General features: G+C 39.9%; 1 long non-coding RNA gene across 1 annotated transcript; it reads right to left on the reverse strand.

Annotated features, from left to right (window-relative positions):
* Positions 1-351: 351 nt before the first annotated feature.
* Positions 352-7,273, reverse strand: LOC130857553 (uncharacterized). Its single transcript, XR_009054841.1, has 3 exons — positions 7,225-7,273; positions 5,272-5,355; positions 352-406 (listed from the first exon to the last, which is right to left on the reverse strand). It is a non-coding gene; the product is annotated as an uncharacterized LOC130857553 (long non-coding RNA).
* Between the last annotated feature and the right edge of the window lie 3,439 nt (positions 7,274-10,712).

The following is a 10,712-nucleotide window of genomic DNA, read 5'->3' on the forward strand; positions in this document are numbered from 1 at the left end:
TAAGTCCTGACGAATAATAAGAATTTAACAAACACATTATCTTTTCAGATTTTTCAGCATTAAAAGGGCTTTTTAGTGAGTCATCTTGTTCTTTCTGAACAAGGCCTGCGTGTCAGAGCTTTGCGGAACACCAACGGATGCTTCATGACACAGGTGTGCAAGCACAGATCTTGCTCTCCAGCAAGTTTGAAAAGTCACATGGCAACCAAAATTAAATGGATTTTTTTAGTGTAGAAGATGTTTAAAATATTCTTGTGCAAACTTAGTCACAAAAAGGATAATTTAAGAGGAAATTTCCCAAACTTACCTCAAAACAGAACGTGTTTCCCTGGGAATTGCTATAAATATATTCTTCAACTGTTCTGTAGACCACTTGGGAAAACAGTTTTCTTCCTGGAGTCGGGGGCTTAAGTAAAAAATCCGTTTTTGAATATGACTTTAATGTAGAGCCCAAGAAAATTAGACTATTCTAATTTATTTAGGGCCGTACTATTTTGTCACTCTCCTATCCAGAAACATTTGGTGAGCCCTGCGTCCTAGCATTTCAGACCCGCCCCTGCCTGGCCTTCGAGGCCCTCTCCTTGTCCTGCCACGTTTAGCCGTCACCGTTCCCCACAGCCTGCCCAGGGCCTCCTTCTACTGGCTCAGTTTTACTGTACAGGAAACACTGACATCTGCAACTAGCAAAGCAGGCATCGAGAAAATTTCAGAGCAAATCAGATGGAAATCAACAGAAAAAAATTGCATATAGTGATTGCATCTTGAGAAAATGCCTCAATAAAATCCAAGAACTCTCTGTGATTAGTAGTAAAGCCCTAGACAGGAGCCAGCGTGCAGCAGATGGCGCAGAGCAGTGACCACAACACACACCAGAGGGCGCTCTGTGTCCAGAAGGAGAGCAGTGTCCAACATAGAAAGAGGAATTATTGGACTTCCTAGGTGGTGCAGTGGTAAAGAATCTGCCTGCCAATGCAGGGGACACGGGTCTGAGCCCTGCCCTGAGAAGATTCCACATGCCACGGAGCAACTAAGCCTGAGAGCCACAACTATTGAGCCTGTGCTCTAGAGCCTGTCAGCCACAACTGTTGAGCCCATGAGCTACAATTATTGAGCCCATGTGCCACACTATTGAAGCCCATGTGCCTAGAGCCCGTGCTCCAAAACAAAAGAAGCCACTGCAATGAGGAGCCTGAGCACCACAATGAAGAGTAGCCCCGCTCACAGCAGTTAGAGAAAGCCCGTGTGCAGCAACGAAGACCCAACGTAGCCAATAAATATGTAAATAAATTTATTATTTAAAAAAAAAGAGGGATTATTTTCTGACATCAGTATCTGCTTGATGTAACCCTGCATGCAGATCTTGTAACCAAGCAGTCTGTATCCTTCTCACTGCACAGCGCTTTCAGTTATTTTCAACAAAGCCTGTGGTCAATCTTCCTCATGAATTCCCAAGCTAAAAACTATCGCAGGGTGTTGTATGTAACACCTGGACTGCATGCGACTCTGACTTCTATAGTAAAAATGTCTTGTCAAAAATGAATAGAGTGAGGTCAGCACTCCCTGATCACAGAGCTGTCTCGGCTAGACATCCTTCTGCCTGGTTATGTGACCTGTCCTGCTCCCACCACAATGGGTCCGCAGAATGCTGGCTCAAAGCACAGGAATCCCAGCCTCTGAATAAGCTCATACAGCTGTGAAGTTGATGCACACTTTCCACTCGGACTGTCAACATAGTGAAATAGTTTATAGATCCCTTGTATTACTTTGGAGGATCTCAAATATCCTGTGCATTTGGTGTGGAAATCCCTCTTCTAGGGGATGTCTTATTGTCAACTGCCCCGAGGCAGCACCCGGCCCCTCCTGCAGCCTCACAGGCCCCGTTTAGCTGCCGCTGAAGAAGCAGCTGTTCCTTAGCAGCCTTGCTGCTGGCTCATGTGGTTTCTTCCTGCTTTTCCCCGGCTCGCTACCTCCTTCCCCAGATTATACCCGCAGAAGAGCTAAAGTTTATGTAGCTTAAAGACCTGCGTAAGAAACGGTTGATTGCTGAGAGGCTTTGTCGTTCTTGACAAGCCTTTACAAGAGGGATGAGTCACATAGAGCTCAGCAAATATCAGCATGTCAGAGTCTGATCAGAGAGCAGAATTTGGGTTTTTGTTTTATATTAAGTAACTGTTTTAAGGGATCCTTTCTGCAAATCTTTGGTGAGGAAATTTTTTATCCTGAGAACTAGAAAACTATAAGCACCATCGCTCTTCAGACCTACCTGCGCTTGCGTCACAGGTTGTAATGGTAGGTCTGAACAGACCTAGGTCCACCTCCTCATTTTAAAAATGGGAAATTGAGCCCAGTAAAAGTTAATTAATCTACATAAAGACACACAATTGGTTTGAACTGGCAGTATAACTGGAATGACCATCCAAACTAAGATATTTTTTAAAGTAAAGGGGCAGCATGAATAATTGCGCCAGAATAATAGGTATAAACTGGGACTGTTCCAGGCAAACAAAGATCCGTGGTCGCCCTGACTATAATCAGATCTTCTGCATCTTATAGGCAGCCTACCGGAAAGCAACACTTTTGTGCAATGGTTTTTACTGAAAATAAAAGTGGTTTTTGATGGAGAAAATAATTTGTATTGTTTCACAAACTGTTTAAAAAGATTATTTCAATGTTTATGCAGTGACCTATAATAAATTCTGAACCCATCTTCACTAGCATTACTATAATAGTATAACCTTGCATTAGTATAACTAGAACACAACAAAGCACTTAATTAATAATGTCATTTTTCAAATTCCTCAGCTGGAATAAAGGAAGGCAAAGAACCCATTCATCAAAGATTTACATTTAATAACTTTGAAAGTCCTAATTTAGATTTCACATTAGATTCAGGGATTGGCCATTATCTGTATGTCAAGTTTTGTAAATAGAAATATGGCTACTGTAATTAAATTTCTGATTATGGAGTGAAACTAAAATATAAAAGTGTGTTGTTAGAAATCTGAGTGATGAATTTTAATGTGACTTAAGGAAGTAACTGAAAAGCAGTGATGCCAATAACTGACCAAGAAAATGCAAATACAGATCAACTGACAAACTTCCATTTGTTACCTACTGAATGCAGATGCTCTGCCTAGTTAGGGATTCAAATACGGAAAAATAAAGGTTCTGGTCTTGAGGCACCTACATAATGTGATTAGAAAACATATTGCATAAAGTTTTAAAAACAGTACACCTGACTGCACCAGGCAGACTCTGTGAGGAAATCAGATTTCCTGTGAGTAGGGCTGCTGGGTCATTTCAGAAGGAGAACAAGAACGGACGAAGCTCAGAAAGGATGGAGAGGGGCTGCGGGGTGTGTGGCTGGAAGCAGAGGTCACTGAGGAGGGTTGGTTGAGCTGCAGGGAAACACCCAACAACAGCAGGGCCCCCAAGTATCAACTCGCAAGGGCTCAGGCTAAACCAGGCAGTGGTTTGGAACCAGTGTGTTCCTGCCCTGTAAGTTTATGTATACTAGGTACCATGGGCAGTACTGCTTTGCTTTGTTTTGTTTTCATTTCTGTGTTACATTTAGAATGAGAAAAAATAAACTTTAAAAATAATAAAGGCATGCAAATAATGTCAGTCTCTCGACAGGGTAGATATTAAACCATGTCCCCCAAATAGGTGTCATCTTTTCATTATTATCATTGTGAAATTTTTAAAGAAGCACTATGTCAACACTTCCCTAATTTGATTGGCTTCTTGCATAGATGGCCTTTTGACTATGAGAAGGCATTTTTGGTCATTTTTATTTGACAATCTGTCTGTTAGAATGAAAGCCAGTAGTTTTATTTTAACATAACTTTATGCACTCAGCTGAGGATTTTTAATTTAATTTAATTTTTTAAAAGATTCTTTGATGTGGACCATTTTGAAAGTCTTTACTGAATTTGTTACAATATTGCTTCTGTGTTATGTTTTGGTGTTTTGGCCCTGAGGCATGTGGGATCTTAGCTCCCCAGCCAGGGATCGAGCTCGCACTACCAGCATTTGGAAGACTAAGTCTTAACCACTGGAGCTCCAGGGAAGTCCCTGAGGATATTTAATCTTAAAGCCATATTTTGGCCATGGGTAGGCAGCAGAGAGAGTTCATCTGTATAGCAACACTCATGCTTCAGTTTCTGGTGTCTACTCATTACTCCTCCTAAAAAGCATTCAAGGCACTTACGTGTCCCACAGTAGAGAATGTTTCCCTTCCTGGTTTGGGGGTGGATTTACAATAACAGTTACACTCCAGCATATTTCTTTAGACATTTGAACTGCCTGTATCACCACCAGTGATCAAATGCAATTGAAAGGGGGAAAAACTTAGTAAATGATGCACGGACATCTAACACTCAAGGTTTATTCTTCTTAAATAATACAGAAAGATGAAAGAAAGAAAGAAAGAAAGAAAGAAAGAAAGAAAGAAAGAAAGAAAGAAAGAAAGAAAGAAAGAAAGAAAGAAAGAAAGAAAGAAAGAAAGAAAGAAAGAAAGAAAGAAAGAAAGAAAGAAAGAAAGAAAGAAAGAAAGAAAGAAAGAAAGAAAAAGAAAGAAAGAAAGAACGAAAGAACGAAGGTATGGACAGAGGGACAGAAGGAAGGAAGGCAGAGAATACCTCCTGGAAATTTGATGGAAGTTTCACCTGTTAAAGAACTTCCTCAGATCCTTGCCAGAGTTATTGTAACCAAATTGAGATGATAAGATCGGATACCATCTGTGATTTTGTCTGTGGGTTTGTTGTAAGAAACTAGTCAGGTTTCAATGTTGGATTTCATCTAAGTTTTGAGGGTTTTGTGATGGGTTTTTTTTTTCTTAATTGACTTGATTACTGTGTTTAGAAAACAATCTGATTCAATCTTATGCTGCAAAATGTGGTTTAATCTTAATTTAGTTCAATGCATTTATCTAGAGTATATCAGGTATGTCTCATCTTAAAGAGAAACCAGAACCCAATATCTTTTTTATTTTTAAGTATTCTACTTTGAACTTCTGTGGAGTCTGTTAACGCTACCCTCAACAGGAAGGAGGGTAGAGTATATGCTGAGGTTGGGGAGAGGTTGTTTTAGTTTGTTTTCTTTTGCTTGAACTCGTACTTTATTCCACTATTTTCTGTCTGGAGTTAACAGTCCCCTTCCAGGTTCGGCTCTGTCCCTCTCACCTCCCCAGGTACGTCAGCCAACCAGCCACCTCCTCTTCACACGCACCTTCAGTGCTGGCTCTCTGCCGCATGTTTACAGTATGCTCACCTCTCACCAACCAAAGCAGCATCTTTCTTTTGGCCATCTTTCAGGTTATTGTCATGCTGCTTCTCCCCACCACCGGATTTCTCCCTTTGAAAATAACATTCAACTGTTTCAGGTTGAAGCCTTTGTCTCAGCAGCAGGAAACTTTCTCATGCTCCTTTTCCCATGCTTTCTCCCAGTCTCATCATGCTGAAATTCTATTTATAACATCCACTCAGCTACCACTACCTCAAAGGTACAATAATAGTTACCCTGCAGCACATTTTTAGACACTAGAACTGTCCCATCATAGCAATACCAGCTGCGACGGAAGAGAGGCCAGTAGGTGCTACAGCAGCCCTTCACGCCAAAGGCTTGTTCGGAAAGCGAGAAAGAGTGAGAGAGAGTGACGCTTACGTATTTTCATGTTTGTTTTAAATATTTTTTTCTAAAAACAAACGTTGCCACTATATCCCATTCTCGCCTTCCTCAGAGAAAACTTCTGTGGTAAATTTGGTGTACATTCATACCATAATTTTATATTATTTTTATAGTTATGCATGCAAAATCACATATTGGTTCCTATTTTTTTTAATTTTATTTATTTATTTATTATTTTTGGGGGGGTACACCAAGTTCAATCATCTGTTTTTATACACATATCCCCGTATTCCCTCCCTCCCTCGACTCCCCCCCACCCTCCCCGTCCCAGTCCTCTAAGGCATCTTCCATCCTCGAGTTGAACTCCCTTTGTTATACAACAACTTCCCACTGGCTATCTATTTTACAGCTGGTAGTATATATAGGTCTGTGCTACTCTCTCGCTTCGTCTCAGCTTCCCTTTCACCCCCTGCCCTCTCCCAAACCTCGAGTTCTCCAGTCCATTCTCTGCATCTGCATCCTTGTTCTTGTCACTGAGTTCATCAGTACCATTTTTAGATTCTGTATATGTGAGTTAGCATACAATATTTGTCTTTCTCTTTCTGACTTACTTCACTCTGTATGACAGACTCTAGGTCTATCCACCTCATTACATATAGCTCCATCTCATCCCTTTTTATAGCTGAGTAATATTCCATTGTATATATATGCCACATCTTCTTTATCCATTCATTTGTTGATGGGCATTTAGGTTGCTTCCATGTCCTGGCTATTGTAAATAGTGCTGCAATAAACATTATGGTACATGTTTCTTTTCGGATTATGGTTTTCTTTGGGTATATGCCCAGTAGTGGGATTACTGGATCATATGGTAATTCTATTTGTAGTTTTTTAAGGATATTGGTTCCTATTTTTAAAATTTATTTAGACATCAAAATGTATATAATATTCTGTAATTTACTTTCTACTCAAGAAAGACATTCATACCAAAAAAACATCAATACTATTCGTAACTTTAAATGTGCATTTTAATGCAAAATAAATTATTTGTAAGTCTATGCTTTGTAACCAAAATACTCTTTCTTAATAGGAATGTTAGAAAGTTTATGACAACAGCCTTGCTCACAAATGTCCATTTAGCTCCTAATGTTTGCAGGAAAAAATTCTAGCTCTCTTACTGCTCATTCAGTTTGGATTTTCTGCCCACTCATTTACTCACAATCTCACCTAGGTTCCTGGAAGCTACCTGAGGCACAGAGAGGATGTGTGGCAGGTGGATTTCTGGTTGTCCTCTGTCTACACTGCATCTACAGAATTGGCCTTGCTGCCTCTGGCCTCTGGTCACCCATCCCTGCCGCTCTTTGCTGAGTCCCGTTCCCACCACTAGGGGTCCGGGCCCAGCTGTGAGGCAGTGGTCAATGATGCATGTCCCCCGCCAGGAGATGGTGTCTAGGATGACACACAGATACCTCTGCTTTCAGAGCCCAAGCCTATCGTGACATTTGTCTCATCCTTGCCCCGCCACCCAATTTCCAGAGCTCAGCAGGAGAGAGAAGGGCAGGACCATGGCAGCCACCATTACCAATATCTACTCACTTGTAATTTCCTTTCTGATACGTCTTCCAGTCTGGGTCCAGGAGATCTTGATCTAGTCTGGAGGTAGCAAGGAAGCAGGAGAGTTTGACTCTTACAACATCAGCTTTATTGTTTTTGAACCGAGTTAATTTCACTTCCCCCCCATCCACCCCTTTATCCAGGGCTGCGCTGCTGACCTCCAAATGCCAGGAAATATCTTCTTGAATCTATCTTTCTTCCGTCATCTGCCTTCTTCTGAAGCACAGAGCAGGAAATGACTTAGATGCTCCTAAATAGGAAGAGGAGATACTGGAAAAGCATTCCTTAATATTTTCAAATATTATCATGTCATATGTAGTTAAATGCAATGCAATTCCACTAAAAAATACAGTCAGAGCAACATTGTTACAAGGAGAGGATAAGCATATTATAAACGAATATGTTTCCAAAGTCCATTTGTAGATAAATTTAAGGGAACTCCAAGTGCACCTTCTCACAGAAACAATATTATAAATGGTTGATATCACGGATAACCCACCACAACCACTATTCAGCCCTTGAATAGCTGAAACTGTGTCAGTTTCAGCTGTGTCAATAACAAATAGAACTCTCATGTGAATAGTGGTGTGGTCCTGGTTGAATGGTGTAAGCTACTCTGTTAGTAACAGCACTGGAGCTATTAATCAATGGTATGATTTCAAGTAATGTGTCTATGGGGGGGATGTCTCAGTACAGCGGGGAAGTTATGTTTTTCCTACTGGTGAAACATAGTTCTGTTTACAAATCTGATCCAAAGATAATTAATTGATATGCTTCTGAGTAATTGCGGTTATTTGTAAATGAATGTGTTTATAACATTTTATTTGAAAATCAACAGTTATTCCTATCAGAAAACAAACTCAGCAAACACTTTGACCATTAAATAAACTTCAAAAGAGATGCATAAATTGAAGTATGGCTTACGCTTTTTTTTATTATCATTGTTTCTTGCTGCATCTTTGGCAGCTGGAACTGTGTTCTGCATATAGTAAGTGCCAGTAAATATTTATTATGTTCTACAATGTACTCAGAAGCTGAAGTACTGGAGTAACTGGTACACCTATTTATTTATTCACTTATTTATAGTACTATTTTAATTTTAATTATTAAACATATTTTGAGATAAAAAGATAGATTCACATGCAGATGTAAGAAAAGATACAGAGCTATACAGTGTGCCCTTCACCCAGTTTCCCTCAATGGTGATCTTTGCAAAACTGTAATAAAATATCACAACCAGGATATCGACACTCATATAGTGAAGATACAGAACATTTCCATCACAGCAAGGATGTCTCGCACTGTTCTTTTGTAGTTAGATCCACTTCTCTCCTACTTCTCCCCTAAGCTCTGGCACCACTAATTTGTTATTCATTTCTATAATTTTGTCATTGTGAGAATGCTATACAAATAAAAGCACAGTATGAAAACTTTGAGGATGGGCTTTTTTTCAACATTAATTCACTGCAGATTGATCCAAGTTGGATATATCAGTTCATTCCTTTCTACTGGTGAGTAATATTCTATAGCATGACTATACCAGAGTTTCTGCTTTTTCCCACTTTTTGTTGTGGTAAAATACTTATTGTTATATGTCTAACACGACAATTACCACCGTAACCATTTCAAGTGTTCAGTTCAGTGATATTAAGTGCGTTCACACTGTTGTGCAACCATCACCACCACCCATCACCTTAACTCTTTCCAGCTCCTAACACTGACACTCTACCCATTAAACACTAACTCCCCAGAATCCCCTCCCCAGCCCACGGCCACCACCATCGTACTCTATGTCTTTATAATTTTGACTCATGTAAGTGGAGTCACACTGTATTTGTCTTTTTGTAACTAACTGGCTTATGTCACTTGACATAATGTCCTCAAGGTTCACCCATATCATAGTCCATTGCAAAATTTTCTTCCTTTTTAAGGCCAAATGATATTCTGTTGCATGTATATATATTTTGCTTATCTATGCATCTGTTGAGGGACACTTGGATTTCTTCAACATTTTAGCTATTGTGAATAATGCTACTATGAACACGGTGTACAAACATCTCTTCAAGATCTTGCTTTCAATACTTTTAAATATATAACCAGAGGCTTCCTAGGTGGCGCAGTGGTTAAGAATCCACCTGCCAATGCAAGGGACACGGGTTCGAACCCTGATCCAGGAAGATCCCACATGCCACAGAGTAACTAAGCCCATGTGCCACAACGATTGAGCCTGAGCTTTAGAGCCTGTGAGCCACAACTATTGAGCCCATGTGCTGCAACTACTGAAGCCCACACACCTAGAGCCTGTGCTCTGCAACAAGAGAAGCCATGGCAATGAGGAGCCCGCGCACCACAACAAAGAGTAGCCCCCACTCACTGCAACTAAAGAAAGCTCGTGCACGGCAAAAAAAGACCCAACACAGCCAATAAAATAAATAAACAAATTTAAAAATATATATATATATATATATAACCAGAGTGGGATTGTTGGAACATACAGCAACTCTATTTTCAATTTTTTGGTGATGGGCCAGACTGTTTCCCACAGCAGGTATATCATTCTACATTCCCATCAAGAGTGCACAAGCGTCCCAATTTCTCCAAATTTTCACCTGCACTTGTTGTTTTCTTTCTTTCCTCCTTCCTTCCTTCCTTCCTTCCTTCCTTCCTTCCTTCCTTCCTTCCTTCCTTCCTTCCCTCCCTCCCTCCATCCTCTCTCTCTCTTTTTGCTAGTAGCCATCCTAATGAGTGGTAGGTGGTATCTCTTGGTAGTTTCAATTTACATTTTCCTAATGATTATGGCTGTTGAACATCATTTCATGTGGTTATTGGGCATTTGTATAATCTTTTTTTGAAGAAATGTCTAAATCCTTTGTCCACTTTTGAGTTGGGTTTGTGTTGTTGAGTTCTAGGAATTTTCTGTGTATACTGGCTATTAATCCTGTATCAGATACATGATTGGCAAATATTTTTTCCCATTCTGTGGGTTGCCATTTTACTCTGTGGATAGTGTTTTGGATGCCTATATATAAAACATTTTCATGAAGTCCAATTTGTCTATTGTTTGCTTGTTTGTTTCCTGTGACTTTGGTGTCATATCCAAGAAATCATTGCCAAATCCAATGTCATAAAGTTTTATCTCATGTATTCTTCCAAGATGTGCATTGTGTTAGGTCTTATATTTACATTCCTGATACAATTTGAGTTAATTTTTGTATATGGAGTTAGGTAAAAGCCCAACTTCATTCTTTCACATGTGGATATGCAGTTCTCCCAGCACCACTTTTTTGCAAAGAGTGTCCCTTCCTCATGGAATGGTATTGCCACCCTTGGAAAAATTCATTTGACCATTTATGTGAGGGCTTATTTTCAGACTCTCTGTTTGTTCCATTGGTCTTTATACCTGTTTTTATGCCAGTGCCTCACTCTTGATTTAGCTTGGTAATAGGTTATAAAATCAGGAGTGTAAGTCC

The sequence above is a fragment of the Hippopotamus amphibius genome, chromosome 7 (assembly GCF_030028045.1).
Source record: "Hippopotamus amphibius kiboko isolate mHipAmp2 chromosome 7, mHipAmp2.hap2, whole genome shotgun sequence".
NCBI classification, from domain to species: Eukaryota; Metazoa; Chordata; class Mammalia; order Artiodactyla; family Hippopotamidae; genus Hippopotamus; species Hippopotamus amphibius.